Source organism: Channa argus, chromosome 9, assembly GCF_033026475.1.
Source record: "Channa argus isolate prfri chromosome 9, Channa argus male v1.0, whole genome shotgun sequence".
In the NCBI taxonomy this organism is placed as follows: domain Eukaryota; kingdom Metazoa; phylum Chordata; class Actinopteri; order Anabantiformes; family Channidae; genus Channa; species Channa argus.
Window position 1 is genome coordinate 19,193,660 of NC_090205.1, and position 20,231 is coordinate 19,213,890.

At 37.9% G+C, this 20,231-nt stretch overlaps 1 protein-coding gene across 4 annotated transcripts in view; it reads left to right on the top strand.

Moving 5' to 3' along the window:
- The window catches only part of LOC137133269 (ephrin type-A receptor 6-like), a 151,844-nt gene that overhangs the window by 84,901 nt on the left and 46,712 nt on the right, over window positions 1–20,231 (top strand). The gene's annotated exons all lie outside the window — the stretch shown is intronic.

The window sequence follows — 20,231 nt, forward strand, 5'->3', positions numbered from 1 at the left end:
AAGAATCGTCAACACTAGTTGTTAGCGTTAAATCCCCTCAACAATTTGGGATAGAGCAGCGTGCTCTATACACACAGGCTCACTAACATTAGATGAGCTTTGTACTGGGGGCTTGCAAAATAAAGTCTGTTGGACTTTGATGTTTGCGTTCTCAAATGCAGGTTCTGGAGGTACAGTTCCCAGAAGAAGTTCAGAGTTTCAGTGCATGTGTGAAAATGGGTGACATTTCGGTCTAGCGTTCTTCTAGTATTTGGGATTTTGTTCCCTTTATTCCTGCTATGAATGACGGCAGAAGGCCAAGTGCAGGTTGTCTACACCTACCTTCTGCAAATAGGGCTTTTTACACAGAAAGGCTTCTATTTCCTCTAGGACATGGCTTGCTGTGTAGAACGCTTATGCTTTTAATTTCTGATTTGCAAACACCATGCTTTTTGATTTTTGCACTCCTCCCTCTCCTGCCCTCCCTTGACTATACTCTCACCTTTTGCTATTGGTTGTTTATTCTCTTCCCTCTCTCTCTCTCCTGTTTCCTGTTTAAAAACATGTTTGTTTTTGTTTTCATCCTTGTTCTGCTTCCTCCTTTGTCTCCTTTCCTCCGCCCTTCTGTTGCTGTGGGCATCTGAGAGAAATGCATTTTCTCATACAGCCAAAACACATTAAATGCATTATTCTATGTCACCGGGGACAACTCTAGCCTTTATAGGTACCTGAATGTTACACACTGCCTTTTTGTTTCATTAGTATGCCCAGTTTAGCACATAGATGTGACAGCTCCCCAAGCTGTACACAAGACTTATTTCAACACTTACATACCCAGCTGCAGCTATTTAAAATGCTCAAGGGAAAAGGCAGATTCCTGGACTTCAGCCAGCGATAAGAAGACTGATCATGTACTTTAACATTATCAGCTATCGAAACTATTCACATTGTCATTCATGTTCCATTTAATCCAAATTATTAAAGCTTATTGATTACACAGGATGCATGTAGACTGTAACTGGATGCTAATCTGATCTAGGATCTATTAATTAACACACCTTTTCAATTGAGGGCGTATATTTGCATATGGATAGTAGGGACAATAACATTACCTTATTCCAATGTGCCCTATGTCTACAAGATGACCACTTCAGGCATTTGACTGCCTGAAGTGTTTTGTTATTCCAACTTACGGTAACCTGCCTTCAGTGTGTTTTGTTCACACCTTAAGAGAAGCTTAAACTCAAACCTAGGCAAACGGTTTGCCTAGGTTTGAGCTAGTAGAGTTTACAGCTTTACCAAACTGAATGCCAGTGGTGGAGATTAGCAGTTGCAGCCAGTTCAAGCAACAAAATCAAGTAATGTGGCAAAGTGCTGCCACAGGGGAAAGCCATAGCTGTACAGGCCTGTGCTATGCTTGACTCAGCCCACGCTTGTTCCTGTGCATGCTTTGTGAAACTTCAAGTACAGTACATACCAAACTGATCACCATGTGCGGAAGATTACTGAGCACACTGCTGTGGGATTTAGACGATTTGCGCCTATACTGTAGTACTCTTTGTGGACGTTGTTCCTGGATACTGGCATAGGATATTCGTTGATACAGTTGACTAATGATTGCATGTGATTTATAATAGATTTGTGTACTGTATGTACATGGGTACCAGTGTATAAATTTACCAATGTTTAAATTATTTTATCAACTCCATTCATTTCTTTAAACACATGTGTTACAAAAAGTTCTTGGAAATTACAGATATTCTGCCCATATCCAACCTTGTGCTTTCTAAGCATTTTACACACCATATGTGCAATTTCTTTCACGCCCCAAATAGGAGCTAATTACAAAAAATGTGTTACTGAGGTGGAGATGAACATTGACTGTAAGTAGGGATGAATAGTTTTTAAACACAAATAGTAACCAATTAGTGTTGTCAGTTAGATACACATGCCTTCAGGATTTTTTCATAACTCTATGACTTTTTTAGCTCTAGTGCATAATGTAAAATGTTTTCTAACAGATTAAATCAGTAGGTTGGAAAAGCTGCATTAATCATTTTAACCCCACCTCATGTTTGTTATGTGAAATGTTTATAAAAAGATTCTTGACAATGAAAACATGCAAACAAATGAAAATATTATAGAGATTTGTTCATCTTGTGAAATGAATGAACAGCAGATGTCATTTATGTTCACAAGTGATTTGGCCTCATCTCTAGTGTAATTTCCTATTTCACTGTTTGTCTCAAATTGAATCCAACAAATTATCAAAGAAATCTACTGAAACGCGTTGATTTACATTATTGCAGAAAATGAAGAAAAGCTAAATAAATTCTCTTTTTCCTTGATATGCCAGTTTATTAAGACTCAGTGTTAGGTGTTAGAGTACAATATAGTACAGAGACTTTGAATGGCACTGCTTGTAAGGAAGTGGGCCAGACCTTCATAAAAACTGGACAAGTGATGTTTTGCTACTGCTAGTGTTACATTACACCCAGGGTTCTATTTATGTACTGTAGCCTGCTCCAAACATTTATAAATATGTTAAAGCTCGGCATTTAACATTTACAACATTTAGGCTATCAGCAGCTACATGGCAAAGGGATCATCAGCCTGGAGCAGTGCTTTGATGGAAGCAAATATAACATTGTAAGCAATATATATATATATGTGTGTGTGTGTGTGTGTGTGTGTGTGTGTGTGTGTATAAGAGAAGTGTCTTTTTAAATGGTTTATTGTCTTTTTTTCAGTTAAGTGAATAAGATCAGCTTATTCACTTAACTGCATGCAAACCTTTTTAAGAAAATGAAACTTGTAGAGAAAGTCATATATATAAATACCTTTACCCAATTGCAGACACATCCACCCGAACTCTTTTGTGATAGGCTTGTTTGGGAAAGCACACAGAAACTTCTACCACTATTAGCATAGCGTTACCATCAGCAGAAATGAGACAGACATGGAATTCTCTGTGTTGTGAGAAATATTAAAAGTCTTCTGTAATGGTTTGCACTAGCCACAGATAAATTAGACTTCGTCATTAAAATTCAGATGGCCCTTTTAAATGCTTGTGTGCCAGTGAGGCTAGTATATGATTTGTTGTGCCCATTAGGGGCTGCTTTGAAAACATACACTCACTCCATTCAAGCACAGCAATGACCACACACGCGCACACACACAGACAAACATCAGTACTGTACAGATGCATGAATTGAGTAAAGAATCTATAGTATATAAACCTGTGAACATTTCCTATCAAGCATAACCTTTTCAATATTTGGTGCCTCATAAAGCTCAGGTGATGTTGTGCATTTGCAATTATGGAATCACCAGGAGAGTGTAACTGCTGTGATCTGTCATATTTACAAGAGTACAGTCAGCATGAGGGCAAAAACGTTAACATGTAGCAATATGATCTATTCAGAATTAGCTTTGTTCTATACATTTAGAAGAAACTCTTATCAATTCAAGATTTTTTCAGTAAACGTAATTAAATGCAACAATCTGTGGTCCCTTCTTCAACCTGAAGAACTTTTAAACAAGCTGTTTCCCAAACACAATTCAGTGTAGTTTCCCTCATAAAATAGATAAAAAGAGCCCTGGGTACTTTTTCGGTCAAGAGGGTTAGTTACTAGAATTATCAAATCACAGTTGTATACCTCCACAGACCACTGAAGTTGCATTTACCTGCAGTTCTGTAAAGATTCATGGTCCAAGTGTACATTTGTGTCATATATAATGAAATTTCTTCCAGACTTTTCTGAGATGTAGCACTGATAAGAATGGGCCAACAAATCTAACCAGTTCATCCTTGTGTCCTGGTTAATGCTTGTGCCAAATTTGACAAAATGTCAACAATGCATTCCTGTTTGTTGTTTTACCAAGAATGGGAAGTACAAGATGTTACAGTGACCTTGATCTTTGACCTCAGACCACCAAAATGTATTTAGTTCATCCTTTAATCCAAGTGGATCTTTATGACAAATTTTATTAAGTAATTCCCTCATTCTATTCCTGAGCTATCGTGTTCAGAAGAATCAGGGGGCTAGAAGTGACTGATGTGATTTAACTGGGAACTTCACCTTTGACCCCCTGGCACTAAAGCACAAAAAGTACATCACTGAGTTGAAGTAGACGCTTGTTTTAAAGCTGCAGAAGTCCCCCTTAAGGCGTTCCTGTGATATTGTCTACACAAGAATGAAAAGGACATGGGCTTACTGGGTTACTGCATCGATAACAACAGATGGACATGAGGTCACATTGACCTTGACCTTTGACCCAAATCAAGTCCCACTTGTTGGGTGTTGGTTATTAAAGGGGTACTGCTACCTTAGAGCATTGATGGTCCTACTACATTGTCAGTTTATCTTTGCATCTTATTAAAAGTCTGTGCAACATTTGAAGATATTCCCTCAAGGCATTGTTGTGATAATGTATTCATCAGAATGTACAGACCTCAGGTCACCTTGGTCTTTGACCTATGACTCAATATTTTCATCATTAGAAATATTGAATGGACCGAAGGACAACCTGAAAAAGGGAAAAATCTGTTAGCAAAAAATGGGTTGCAATGAAGAATAGGGTAATTTAGCTGAAAAAAAAGTAAAAGTGTGTGCGAAGAAATGCAGATACATATGTGCACGTGTGCTAAGTATAAACTTGATTTTTGATTAAACCAAACCACTAATATCCAATACATATTAGAGAAAAGAAGTTATTCTTTCCATTTCTTCCTATGGTTATGTGGTTTTCTCCAGGTTATCCAGTTCTTTCCACAGTCCAAAGATATGCAGTTAGACAGTTAGTTAGACAACTGGTGACTTTCAACTTGCCCATAGGTCCAAATGGATGTCTGTCACTATGGCTGCATTGGCATGGACTTATAAAACCTGGTTACTGTAAATCTGCTTACACATGCAGCAGAGGAGTAACCTTATTTCTCCTCCACCTCATTTTGGAAAATCTGTGGAAAGCGACCCTCTTTAGATTTGTACGAGGCACTTTGTGCTTGTTAAATTGTCTGTCAGAATTTAGATGGACATTGTTTTCAGGCGGCATCGCTCTGAAACTGCTATTTAGTTATGCACATGCACAGTTAGTGATTGCTGATTAGAAACCTGGTCACGTATACATAGCAGAGAAACTTGCACCATCCAGGAAAAATCAACCTGGGACAAATAAGGTTTACCTCATTTCCAAAATCAGCTTTCCTGCTTACATGAAAGTAAAACAAATCAACTTCCATCCATACATTATCTTAACTGTTTATCGTGTTCACGGTGGCTGGAACCTGTCCCAGTTGTCAGTGGGCAAGAAGCAGCGTACAGCCTGGACACATCTCCAGTCTAAGGGCCAATATAGAGAAACATACACATACAGATAACCAGTCAGACTGACATTCAAACCTACAAGCAATTTAGAGTCACTAATTACCTAACTTGCAGTTCTTTGGGCTATGGGAGGAAACAGCAGTACCAGAAGGAAACCCACACAAGCACAGTGAAAATATTCAAACTCCATGCAGAAAGGCCGCAGCTAGCAGGTGGATTTTAAACCAGGGACCTTCCAGCTGTAAGGAAGCAGCACTAACCACTCCACCAGCGATGCCCCCTAACAACTGTAGCCTTAACCCACAATATGTGTCTCCCTGTGTTATTCACGTGCTTTATGTATATATATATGTATTAATGTGTTTGGCAGTGTATTAGTTTATTTGGAGGAAAAAAGTATGCGTGTATACAGGCTATGAACAAGGAGGAATCCTGTGTATTACATATTAGCAAAAAAGTTGTAAGAAGAGGCAGACAGGTGGATGAAGCAGAGGAGGAAGAGGAAGAAGAGGAGGAGGAAATGGCCTATAAACAGGAGAGTTGCTTTAATCACAGGAAGCAGCTGGGTAATTGTGTATGTTACTGAAAGCAATTAGAGACACACCAGGTCCTCAGTTGCCGCGATGCATCAGAACATTCATACAGCAACTTGAGTGACGCTAATCAGACAGTCTTTTCTAGGTGAAAAGCCAGTGGGTAAAAATAACAATCTCGGATCTGCATGATGATATGGAATAACGTGGGAGGAGCATGCGAGAGGAGTGCTCATTGACTTGGCATTCACTGCAAGTGTCCAGATCACTTTCATTTGTTTCACTCACCTGAAGGCAGATGTAGAAACTGTGCATCTGCAATCACATTATGCCACCATACAGAAAATCTAAGTTGATATGAGAGTGTGCTTGTCTGGATGTAAACACATTAAACCAATGCATGACTTCAGGCTTATAGCTGGTCTAATGTCAGTCTCTCATATTCGGCTTGATGAGTATGTCACAGTGCATAATCTGAGACTTCATTAAATCCTAAATTGTTTTGAAAATGTGCTTACCTGACATGCGAGCTTTCTACACCATGCATAAACATGGTCTGGAGTTAATGGCGTGGAGAATAGGGTGTTGATGAAACAGTAAACCTGAGGACGTTGATGGAAAATGCTCAGGGATGTTACTCATTACAAACTTATTGCAACGTCTTCCGTTGTAAATAACTGTGGGTGGTCCAGTGTTTAGTGTCACTAATTCTGGGGTCTTTAAAATACTGAATTTACTCTGAAAACATTTCTCTGAAAGCATAGATGACCAATGAATCAATGGATAATTGGATGGGCTAGAGGACAGCAGTATTACAGTAAATAAAACTATACAATACTTGAACTACACTAAAAACTTTTGCAAACAATTTAAGATGCCAATCTTTCCCCTTAGGCCTGTGCTTGATCTGTGGATCTTTGAACAGCTTGTTTCTACATAGTAGTCCTGTATATTCATTCAGGAATACAGTCACTCCTTTTTCTGTCTGCAATTTTAGTGGCACGTGTCCAAACCTTTGCTTTAGCTCTGTTAGAAATAGTTCAAACCAACACACGACAGTAGGTGCTATTCTTTGTGTTGTTGTTGATTAAGCTATAACTTTTATGGCACGTTACTAAATCTAATTATTTTGAGTAAGTGTGCAATGATTCTCAATTATTCCATATGAACAACTGCTCAGAAAATGCAGTGATTTTTTTGAATCTGACAGTTCCAGCTCTATACAATGTTTATCACATTCCTCATTTATAAGCACGTGGCGTGTTTTGTTTAATTTCTTTTTTTATGAGCACTGGCACTACAAATGTGTTCAAATTAGAGCTTCTATTTTTCTGAATGTACAATAATTTTTGGCCAGAATGACTAATTTCTCAGTTATATGAGCCATCGTTTTTTTTCTCTTTAGGCTTATTGCAGTTTTACGTCTATAAATAGTCAGTGAGCTAAATGCTAAAACTTGTTGATGTTTGTCTATTGCACTCTGCTTTGCATTTTTTTGTTTTTTACACTTACACTTACAAATAATTTTGCCTCATATATACTGTATTCAGAAGGTGCAATGAGAAATAGATGCAATAACCAAGTCTTTCAAGTTGATTTGAAAACTCTAAATTAACAATAGGTTTTAAAGTCAGTCCTCAGTCAGTTCACAAATTCAATATCAGCTTTTAAACAAATTTTAAGTAAATTACATATTTAAACCGCACCAGGAGAGGAAATACTATTCAGTTGAAGCCTTTAAGCTCTGCAGCTGTGTCTTAAGACATTTTTTTCCTGAACTGCTATGAACATTTAGTTTAATTTACATGAGGTACTGTTTCTTGTTTTTGTTGCTTTTCAAACACATATAAAATAAACTATTGCCTGTCAAATATGCATATCTGTCAAATTATTATAGCATTGTAAGTGCATAAATGCCCAAGTCAGACTTTATGTAAGAAGACTTTTGGCCCACCTTCATCTGTGATGGCTTACTTCCATGCACCCAGCCAGTGCCAACGTAATTATGCTACAATGGCTATAAATGAACAGCACGTATTAAACTCCTGGCCTTCTCAGCCACCGTACCCCTCCCAGGCAGCCTTCTGCCGGCATCGTGCCACGCTTTAACTAACTATGACAAATTAGCCCCACACTTAATTACTAGCCTGGGAAAATCACAATGATGTTTATTAGGTGCAGCATCATAAAATGGTGTGTCCGTGGCCTGAGACCAAAGCTGCATGCCAGAGAAACACTAATAATAACAACAGCCATACAAATTGGCTGAGCAGAATGACCGGGGGCCCTGAGGCACCAGCCGGGGTGGGTTGAGGAGGGAAGGTGACTTTTCCGTGGATGAATCAATACTGTTCTCCACTGTTCTGCTATGCTGAGCAGGGGGTACCACTGTAGATCTGTCTGAGATGGCTGAAATCCGTTATGTGAATGTTTGTGGGGGTGTAGGTGTTGGTGTGTGTCTGTCAGTGGGGTAGATTTAGCTGTGATCCTTACTCCATTATGGGTTAATAGCAAAAAGCAGCCACTGATGAAAAAGCAAAATATATCACATTACAAGCATCCCCCCCCCCCGTGTGTATCTTGGGGGTCCACTGTCTGATAAAGATGAAGTGTGTCTCTGTGTATGTATGTGAGAGAGAGAGAGAGTTTTGGATGAGACAGAGACCACAGCTAAGCTGGTGATACTGGCCTTGAGGAGAGAGCCGTCGTAAATAGACCCTCCATGCTTCTTGGCTTATTAACAGTTGATTTATCTGCCTCTTTGTAAGAAATGCTCGCCCTTGGCACCCAAACCCAGAGATCAGGCCCAGGGGGTCCCAATTACCTGGATCCATGTGTATCTGTGGGGTTGTGTCAAGGGATTATTTTGTGTGGCCGCGTCATGTGTGTGCACATGCCCTATGCTGCCGTGCACATAAATGCAACTATTCAGTGCCAGGGTCATCTTGATCATCACTCTTTCTCACACACATTCACACACTCTTTACGCCTCCTGTGACTTGAGATACAGGAGGGAACAAAAGGATGGGATAAATTTATTTGACAGCTCTCTGGCTCTTCACTGATTTATCAGAGTATTTATCCTGATGATGTGCCTTTATCTTTCTCTTTTCTTATCTTTCTGTCACTCCTTCTCTCTCGCATCTTTCTACCCCTCCCATACTTTTAAATCAAGGCCATATACGTTGGAATTGTGATTGTTCATCATTGTAAGCACCAACAGTACACACCATTATACTTTATTGTGTTAAGACAGCTGTGTGGCAGTAATTTACTGCATGAAGCCTAAAATTTTAGAACCTTATCTCGTTTTATCGATTATGTTTGGCTTCCTTCCTATGCCCATTTCAAAGATATGCTTTCTTTATAATCCTACCAGTAAAATACAAATTTGACTTTTTTTTATCTCCTCCCATATGACCTGTATGTGTTAAAGTGATAACTAATAACCACCACTCAGAGACAAGGTAACACTCAAATTGGCTGAAAAATGATATGGTTCTACCAAATACCTTTATTCCTGTGAATGCCTCGCAACATGCATTTGCAAAGGTGGGTAACTATAACTGGAAATTAAGTTTCCCGTAATATGAAAGTAGTTGGAAAAGATGATGACAAATATTAATACATACAGTATCTAGGAGGTAAAAGAAACATATGCAATAATGTAAACCAAATTCATAAGGATCTTTGTTTGTTTGTTTGTTTGTTTGTTTGTTTGTTGGATTTGGTTATTTTTTGTGCTGCTTTTTTGTGCTGCTCTTGTTGCTATTCTGGAGCAACACAGGTAAATATTATATGTAACCCTGTTCTGTCAACTGTACAGGTCCCTCGGATTAGACTATTTATTCATCATCTATCTGCCTTCTCCCCATCTCTATTTAATAATTAATTGAAATTATATGAAAACCAAAGCAATTACTTTGGATTCAATTCAGTTCAGTGATATTCATTTGTGCAGCAGTAATAAATTATTATTGCAAAACATGAGCAACCCTGTACAATAATTCAGTATGAAACCATTTTTGATATTGTCTTCAACACTTAAATTACCTGGTAACTATGAATCTAAATGAACGCTTGGGTACAACAGAAACAAGCTGTAAAGACAACACTGATGTAACTAGAAGTTCCTAGTAGTGTCGTATTGTGTTTCCAGCTACATGAGAAACATTAATTAATACACTAGGTAGACCATGTGAACTGACAGGAGAAACCAATGAGAACAAAAAAATAGTTTTTTTTTTTGTTTTGTTTTGTTTCTTGATTCTTGCTTCCATAAAAAAATTAATAATAATAATAAAAAATAATAATGATACACAGATTCACCAGTCTTATGGTTTCTCTTTGGTCTTTCTCAACCCTTTTGAAGCCAATTGAGTGACCTCAGCTCCCGGGGATAATTGATCGCACCACACACTCACCAGCAGTACCCTACTCTGTCATCACCACAGTCCTCATGTCACAATCCTCGCACTGATTCTTTTCACTTTGATGGTGATGGTGGTGAAGATTTAGGCTTTCAGAGCAGAACTGTATTCTGGAACTAATGAAGTGCTTGCTGTTTTTTTGCTTTGTTCTCTTACTCATTCTAACGAGAACACAAAGGAGTTTTTCCCACTGTAGTCAACCTTGCATGTGTACAGTTGAGTTGTAGACTTGTCTTTTTGAAGTGATGATTAAAAGACTAATCATGGTGGAACACTGAGCTGTGTTGTTAGATGAAAGGGGGATGGACGTGACTTATGGATAGTTAAACATCTTATTTGTGCGTACTTGTGCTGGATAAGTGTTTCTAGAAGCTCTAATCTAGTTTGTCCATATTTGCATGTGAAATGCATCACATAATGAGTTGTAACTTTCGAAGGCAAGCCAGTTAAGTGTCAGATTCAAGCATCAAAGGCTTTTATTAATCATGGAAACTGAAGTTTGACATACAAGAAGTCACTCATGATATACTATACCTCCTACTAATCCAGTTTCATTCACATGTTATTGTAATGACACCCTGAAGGCTAGTAGGACATGCATTAGATGTATTGTAGCTAACGAAATACATATTATATTATATTATATGCTCTGTTCATATTTGACTTCCAATTGTGGTCCTTTCAATTTAAAATAAATAGAAATTAGTTTTATTCTTCCAAGGTTAGTGTCATTATTAGAAGATACACAGAATTTAATATTCTGAATTCATGAATTCAAAACATATATGTTACCATCAGTATTTGGCATGATTCCTTTGTATAATTTTCTTGTAGCTGAGAGTTATTATAATCAGTTACATTTTTATTGGCATGCTCTGTTCCAGACTGTTCCTAAACGTGTGAAACATATTAATTGATTTACCTATAGCCATTGCTTGAATCACCAGCCATAGATCCATATTACCAACAACAACAGATGTGATTCAGTGTCACTCACCACCTGTCACTAAACCAAAGGAGCTCCTGTGCTTTAGAGTAAAAATCCATCCAGCTTTGAAGGCTTTTACACTCCCTGTACCCCTCCTTCTCGTCTCTATCTACTCTGTAACTACCTATCCTTTTTTGTCTGTTCTTCAGCCTGTAATAATGGGAGCAACCTTTGAAGTAGGGCACAAACAGATGGAAGAAAAAGGACACAGGCACTAAGAATAAAGACATTTGTCAAAAAAAGGTGGAGAAAGAAAAGGCAAGGGAAGACAAGATGACAATTGATATGATTTTGTGCTGTGCTACTAAGAGACACTATAGCAAATCCAGTATTTTTGAAACCTCAATTCCCACCTTAATCAACAGAGAGAATGTTGATATTACATCTGCAGATATCCAGATTTGGTTTTATGAAAAGATTAAACTTCAAGCTGCCCTTGCAGATTGTCAAAATGTTTTACTATTAGACCAACACACTTTGGCTTGTGACCTTTGTCAACTTCTGTACGAAGGTTGATCTTTTCTGTCTGCTTGTTCTCATCCATGCACCTTGCCATTTGGTGGGGTTGTGCCAGAAGTTCCTATTTTGCATAGATTGTTTTATTACATGGTTTAGTTTAATTCCAAATGTGCTTATTGTTTTTTTTAATTACAATATTGTTGCATTCCCATTTCTCGCCTGCTTGTTTAACTGATTATCAGCTGACGGATTCAGAAGGATGCTTGAGTCATGACCACAGCATTTGAAAAGACTATCATGCTGGCATAGAGAGTCATTAGCAGAGACAGCATGACAGAGATGCTAAGTGGTGGAAGAGACAGACAAAGGACTCCCCCTTGCTTTGATGTAGAAACTCTGAACTTTTTCAAAGATCTTCCTCCAGTTAGAGATTTAGTTTAGCGCGTATGTTGTGTTAAAATAAATGAACTGAAAAAACTCCCATCAGATCTGGCCCCAAGCCAAGAGCAGGAAAGTACATCGTCCTTATGGCCCAGTTGTCTACAAAGAAGTTGCATGGTCATATTCCAGGATTCAGGACATAGACAGTTAAGTGACGGAGCTAGAGGTTAGAGGTAAGCTCACGGCTTCCCTTATCCAGCCTGACAGCTGACACTACAGTGCCCTTTGTCTCTCCCTGAGATTACAGTATGTGCAGTACAACATCACATATCCTATACTGGTGACTGTGACAATATGCAGGCATGGTAACTATAGTACTGTACGACTTGGGGTACCTCTCACAATACATATGCACCAGTACATTATAATACACAAAATGTATTGTCTGCTGTTGCATTCAATTGCTCAGTCTCCACAAAAAGACTGAAATGCTAGTATAATTTAAATCTCTTTATAGTCACTCTGGGCTGTGAAGATCGTCTCATCTTTATTGAGCAGATGAGATGGTCTCTGCGGTAAATATGTGTTGGCTTTTATGCACTTTATAAAGCAGACCAACTTCCAAGCTCACCTATCACTTTGAGTGCTTTAGGGAAAAGGTGGGTGCTTGTGGGAATGTGTGCGTGTGTGCGACACTCAGTTCTTTGAGTGTCTGCATAATGCTGTTTGTTGTCTTCTGGCACTCCTGACTTTTAATAGAGTGAAGTCCTCAAGGAGAGCATGACACACACACATACACAAGCACACACATAAAACACAAAATGGCTTCACACTTTCTTCAACTGTCTTCAAGATACATTTTTAGTCGGTAAATTGAAACTGCTCTGTCCATGAAACTATCAAGTAGAGACTACATCAAGCTTCTTCAGGTTCTTGTAGTTTCAACGAAGAACCATGATTTTAAAGGTAGCCAACAGATGAAACAGTGAAAGTGATACTTTATCATAAGTGCAGGCATAATCACACAATCACCAAACTAAACATTTAAATGTTTTCTAGTTCTTAAAAAAAGCTTTTATTAATAAATTTCATTCTACTATCTTTGTCTCTATTTTACACACATTGTGGTGATCTTGAGAAATACATTTTATTTGCCTTACACTTTACATCAGTGGGCTGTCAAAAAGCTTAAACCTGATTAATTATCACTTTGAAAGTGATTATTTATCAGATCTGCAAGTCATTGTCACAAATTGTGTTGTGACAATGACTTTGAATTTGTACTTGTTTTTCGTAGCTGGAAGGTTGTTTTTTTTTTTTGCAAGAATAGCCTGCAGCTGTAAAATTGGGTTAAACCATGTTTCATCTTCTTCTAAAGTTTAACAAGAAACCCAAATATAACTGTCTCAGTAACTTGTCAACCTTTCACAAAGGCCCATGGTGCTAAACTCACAGCTTTGACCGCGCCAGTTGAATAATGCTGTATTCGTAAAAAATTAGCATGATTGAGTGCACTTGTCAGGAGAGAGCGTTCTATGTATTAGGAGAGTGGAGTGCAGAGTTTGCAATTGTGCAAATAGCACTGTACACACAAACACACACATGCAGACACACACATGCATAATAAACACACAACAGTACAGGGCTGTGTGAAAAACCCTGCACCTGTAATAGAGTGATAATGCTGACTAAGACAGACACACACGCTTTTCCACGCACACACACAAAGATATAATGACTATAGCTCCATCAAAATGGTGTGGGCTGTAAGGTAGTGACCTAAATGGGTAGGGATTACAGCATCATTGGTGATTACCATTGAAAGCCTTGTGATATATAGCACCCATAACAGCCTATAGTGGAACAAATTCACAATGTAGCACAGGCTCTAGAGTCTGAGACAAATACTGAGTATAGCCATCAGTCAGAGGCATCCCTGGCTCTTAATGATGGATGGAAGCCAGAGATGTCTTTTGTACCAAAATAACATCATCAAAACTATTTAACTGTAGCATGATTTCAATTGGTCCAATATAAAAGTGGCTCTTGCCTTTATGCCACTTTATCTGTCATGTCCCTCTTGCTTAGTTTACAAATGGTTTGCAGTTGGCATATGCTGTCATGACTGGTCAGACTGTTAATTCTCACATATTAAATCATTTTGCACCTATTGGTCCACACAGATGATTTGGAACTCAATTAATTGTACCACATCATTTTCAAACTGCTTATAATAACAAGCCTATTGCCAGACGCCAGTCTCAGTTCCCCACAGAAAACAAATAGAAATGCTGCTAATTGGGATTCATTCTAATACAATTCACAAGTTTAAGCTAATGGAAAAGAAGTGTATTTGTTAGCATGTTAACAGTCAGTGTGCTGATGTGAAGAGTCACAGAATTCACACACTGTCAAAGTTACAGCAACTTATTTTATTACCCAGCCAGTAGCTTTCCAAATTAGATGTGTTTTGTAAATTTCCTGCATTTCCCGTGGATATTGGTATCTAGATTTGACTAAAGGGCACCAAATGGTTGAGCCTAACAAAATATCACACTTCAAACAGTACTACTGATGTTAATATTACAAAAAGAACTATTACTTATATTAATTACTAATTACTATAATTATATGTTGTCGGGACAGCCGAAACCAGGGAAGTGTTTGCATTATTAATTCCTATACTATTAACACATTAGGCCTCGCAGAAGGCAGGATGTCTTCTCACTAAGAAGTCACATCTATTTATAAGGAGCACTGGAATGGATGTGAGAGACAACTTGTAAGTTGTAAAAATAAAAGAGAATGTGAATTTTCAAACATTTTTATTGTAAAAATACTTCCAGGTCAGTTGGTTAGTATTGATAATGCTCACATTTCAGCTTTAGGGATTTTTTATCATAAGCTTTTATCAAATATAAAGATGTTAAAAAATGTGTTTCACTGTAAACATATCTTCTATCATTAATGGCAGTTGGAACACTTTATCTTTTGACAAAGGTTTCTTGAGGTTCAGATAATTTAATTAAGAACTAACTTGCATTAATTTCTAACAAAGTATTAGTTAAATTTGGATTAAATGCTATGTGAATAAAACAATTCTTTGTTTTGCTCTTTCGGCCATTTAAAATTAGGGGATGCAAACTTTTGCACACAACTGTGTGTTAGAACTGGGTTTATTGCCAAGCATTGATTTAATGTCAGTGTATTTAAAGCCAAGCTCAAAATAAAGCTCTATGACTGGCTCCATGTTCATGTGCCCTGCATTGTTGTCCTTTTTATGGTAACAATGAGAACATTTGTGGGAGCTCGCAAACTTTTCTGTGGGACTGCACAAACTTTTATTAGGATAGAGCTAAGGAATTATAAGATTTTTTGTGAGACCTTAAAAAAGCTCTTTTTTTTTTCAACTTTCAGTCTTTTTTCTCCCATGTCTCTTCAGAGGCTCCATATTTATTGTAAGCTTTCATATGTATATATGGACATTAGATGCTTTTTCTATTAGGCTATGTGTAGTTGTGTGTCTGTGTGTGTGTGTGTAATAGTACCACAGATGGATGACACACACAACTCACATATACTTTGCTGACAGTAAATCCCCAAAGACAGTCCTTTTACCAGAAGGTTTTCCTGTCAAAGTGTCCTTGAGTAAGACAGTCAAGCCCAGCCTGGTCACTCATCATAAGTCAGATAAGAACCTCTGCAAGATGAATAAAATATAATAGGAATATTCTTGTCTAGAGCAGCAGAGGGAGCACACCGAGAGGCATTAATATGTTGTCAAGTAATTTTACCTTACTCAAGTTCCTCTGGGACAGACAACAATTTTCAGTGCCTTTACTTTGATTGTACAGTTCTCCATCAAGCACAGCAGTATGATGAGAAGCATCTATCAGTAGTTAACACATAACACACAGATGCAGATTTAGGTTTTAGTTTTGGCCTATAATCTTTGTTTACTACCTTTATGACAATTATATTAACATAGAAGTGCAGGAAGTATTTAGAAAACCACTATGAAGTAAATTCATTTAACAATTCACTGACATAATACATAAGATCTTCCCTGTATACTTTATTTTAACCTGAGTGTTTGATATTTACAGTAGTTTTCTTAGTGGGTTTCTCAGTTGTTTTTTTTTTTATCCAAGCCTAAAAAAGGTTCACCCTAAATAAGCTAACAGGAAGAACTGTTCAACTCTGAAATGAAATGTGTCTGAGCCAGCTGATTTTTATAATTTTCTCACCAATAGCCAAGGGCCAGAGGGGATTGTTGAGGGTGCAGAGGAAAATAAATTTGACGCCTGAAAAAAGACAGACAGAAGCAGTAAATAACAGAGTGAAGATGACGGCCCCTGGTGTGTTTAGAGCCCAGTCATAAATTAAAGATTGGACAGGGGAAGTGGGTGCATTAAGGTACTCATATCCAGTATTTTATGCCAATAATTTAATACACCATCTGAAATGTGCAGTACACAGTTCTTTTAGAAAAAGTCAGTTTTTCCGTGACAGTCTGGCTATAAATTATTTTGTATTCTGTATTATTGACCCTCCTATTATGTTTGGCTGCATCTCTTACATTCTGAATATAAAATGTGGCTAAAAACAATTTACTGAACAGACTCAGCACCCTTTCAAGCTACGCCATGTAAGCACAGAATTAAATAACACATGGTTGAAGACCCCAATTTCTAAGATATGATGCTTGTCTGTACATGTGCTTGTGTGATGGTTTTACATAGCGAGACAATGAGAATGCTGAAGGCCAGAGGGCATGCAGTTCAGGAAATTAAACTAACCCCTAGCAGAGAGCTAGAATAAGTAAGCAGAACAAAGCCCCCTTCCTGAAAACAGAGGAGGAAATATTTTCTCTTTCTTGCATCCTATTATTGTATATTTGCCTGTAATATAAACCAATTTGCCCAAGAGACTAATTAAAGTTTTATCTTATAAGAAGATTTTGAGGAGACGTGAGAATGCATAGATGGGATGGGAAGAGATACAATGTGAAGATGACAGGTAGAGAAATGCAGAGAAAAACCAGAGAGAGAAAAAAAGACAGAGAGAGACAGTGATTCAGATTTAGCGATGCATAGTGGCTAGCGGTTGGCAGGCCATGTTGTCATTGACAGGAAGTGAAGGGTACACGGCTTCCTCAAACCAGCTTATCCTGCTGACCTCATGGGGACAGTGTGTGTGTTTGTGTGTGTATTTATCTGTGTTAGTCAGAGAAAGAGAGAGGCCTTGGCTTCTCTCAGCCTATCTGCCCTTACAGGCTTGGAATGAATGATGCCCCCATAGGCTTGGCTTCACCCCAGTGAACACACACACTGAGCTAAAGGCAAAGTTGAGGGATCAGATGTGTGCAGTACATGTGTATGCATGTGCTTATGTGCACTTGTTGTGGGTATCTGGCTTCCATCTATAGAGCTATATGAGATGCCATATCTTATTCTTACCATACCAGTGCTTAAACAAGGGTGCAAATTAAATGCTGTGTATTTGTTAATATGTGTTTTTTAAATATAAGTGTGAGTGTTGAAAAAAGTGTATGCACTGTACCTTCACCAAAGCTACTCTTTTTTGGCCCACTGCCATTATTCTTGGATTATTTTCAGAAACATTTGGACCAAACTTTTTAAAGTGATTGGTTAAAGATACAAACTGTATGAGAATGCATTTGGGTAAATGTCATTTAATCACTCTAGTGATAAAATCACACTACAGTAAGTTTAGCCCAGTACTGATTTTGATGTTGTTTATTTTATATTAATGTATTTAATATTAATATTTTATTCTATTGTTCCTAATGCTCATGATGCCTCCCCCGCAAAGCTTTTTAACGATGATCATAACAATAACCTTAATTAAAAGAACATAACTCATATTCAACACAGGGTTAATTGAAAGCTATTTAAAAAAGAAACATTTCCTTCTAATTAAGTAAGACAACCTGTGGTCTGATTCAATGATAAACTGAAACGTATTCATCATATGAAGTGACTGCACTGGATTGCCCAGATTACATTTTTAATTAAAGGACAAAATTAGAATATCATTCTCACACTTGTATACTTGTGTGCAAACAGAGAAAATAAATATTCTAGTGAACATTCATAAGTAAATTTGAATCTATTACTCTGGATACTGAAATGTTAAGATCAGTAGGTTGTTTTATTTTAAAGTTAAAAAGAAAAAGCTAAGATAAGATATGAAATTAATAGTAGGTAAATTGATGGCAGGAGCAGGTGATGATACACAGCAGGAAATGGGCCCCAGTGCCTTGGTGGTGATCATTAGGATGTTGGACATGTGGCACATGTGGAGATTATGGGCAGTAATAATTAATTGGTGTGAGCTGAAATGGCAGAGAGGTGGAGCAGCCTTAGGTGCTGGCACTGGTACAAGAGCAGAGGGAAGCAGAGTAACAGGTATGTTAATAAAGACGTGTACAGTCAGTGGTGGAGCTCAGGGATCACCTGGAGAAATACCCAATAACCTAAGGCTACAGTTTCAATTGGAGATTTTATATCTTGATTAGACAATCGTGCTAATTAATTACTAATTCGGGAATCCTTTTACCTCTTGTCCCTGTCACCCCCACCCCCCCCCCCATCAAGGTGGAGGGATACAGTCAGAAAGCAATAGGCAAAACCACTTTGACCCCAGCGTGGGTATTTGGTTAAAGCAGTGTGTGATTTTCAATCCAGCTTTTTTTCGCTCCACTTTCCTAAAAAACTATGGGGAATCAGCTCAGCAGTGGCACCTTTAAATCACTAACACCCTGCAGACTTTTTTGTACCTCTTTGATCCACTCCCCGTGACGCCTGTATTGTGCTATTTTGTCCTTTAAACCATTTGGAGAAAGCCCTTTTCTAATTAATTTTAAAATGGCGCTACTACCTAAAGACCCTTGACTTGTACTTTTCTTATCTGTGCTTGCTTTTTGGTCAGTTATGGTTAGGCACAAATTAGGCATAACATGTTTTCAATATCTCTCTGTAAAGTGCTGAAAGTTAAATATAGAGGTAGCTGACATTTCTTATTCCCTTTTTGCTTTGTGAATGTGAATGTGCATACACTGGTAAACCTGACACTACAATACCACAACCAGTGTACGGCTTACGTAAAACCAACCCTATACACAGTAGCTAAACAAGAAAAAGGTGAAGACTGTACACTCATCTAAGATGCTGGATTAAACAGGAAGTATTCAAGGCAAACTAAGCCTCCATACATGGTGTAATTCTCGCAGAAAACATTTAATTATTTGCTGGATCCTTGCCAGGCCCGAGGCCTCTATTATGGGAGCAAATGTTGCCGGAACCAATTATTATGGGATTATTAAACAGTATGAGTTCTACTTTAGCTTTAGATTCTTACAAACAATACCTGGACAATTAATTTTGATAGACACTAGGGAGACACACGCAATACTGCTAGTCTTGTTTGTCCTAATATAAACTCATTAATGTAGGACAAGGACACAGTAAATAGGACATACAGTGGTTTACAGACTAATGTCACATGCTGAACAATGCAGGAAGTAGCACCCGAAGAATACGACGCAGGATGAAATATGTTGATTTAAAATGCAGGATGCCGAACACAGGATATTAGATGTAGGAGCCTCGTCACAATGTTGCAACTTGTTTTTCCTGACCTAAGCACATTACAATATAAAATATTATAGCGGACTTGTTGAGAGACTAGGGAGAACACGGGAGAACACAACATACATGGGATTTTCATTTTTGCAGCCTATCATGTGTGATTATTTATGAGTTATTTATTTTTCATGAACAGAGCTTGTGTGTACTGACTAATTACATCTTCTATTCTCATATGTTTATCCATGCTAGATGGCAAATCAAAGCTCTGCTGTTACCTGGGAGTATTTGGGGATTTAGTTGCGATATTGTGCTTTGAAGATTAGCTGTTATTCTCTGGATGTTTAAATATGAGAGTTTAGTGCTTAGCTTATTGATCCGGGAGTTTGGGCTGGAGTGCATGTAGCTTCACTGCATGCACTTCTATTATACTTCATCCTGTTCTTTAGTGCCCTAATGAAGTGTTGCAGGGCTAAAATATGGTCTTGCATCATTTTTAAAAATATATTACACGTTATTAT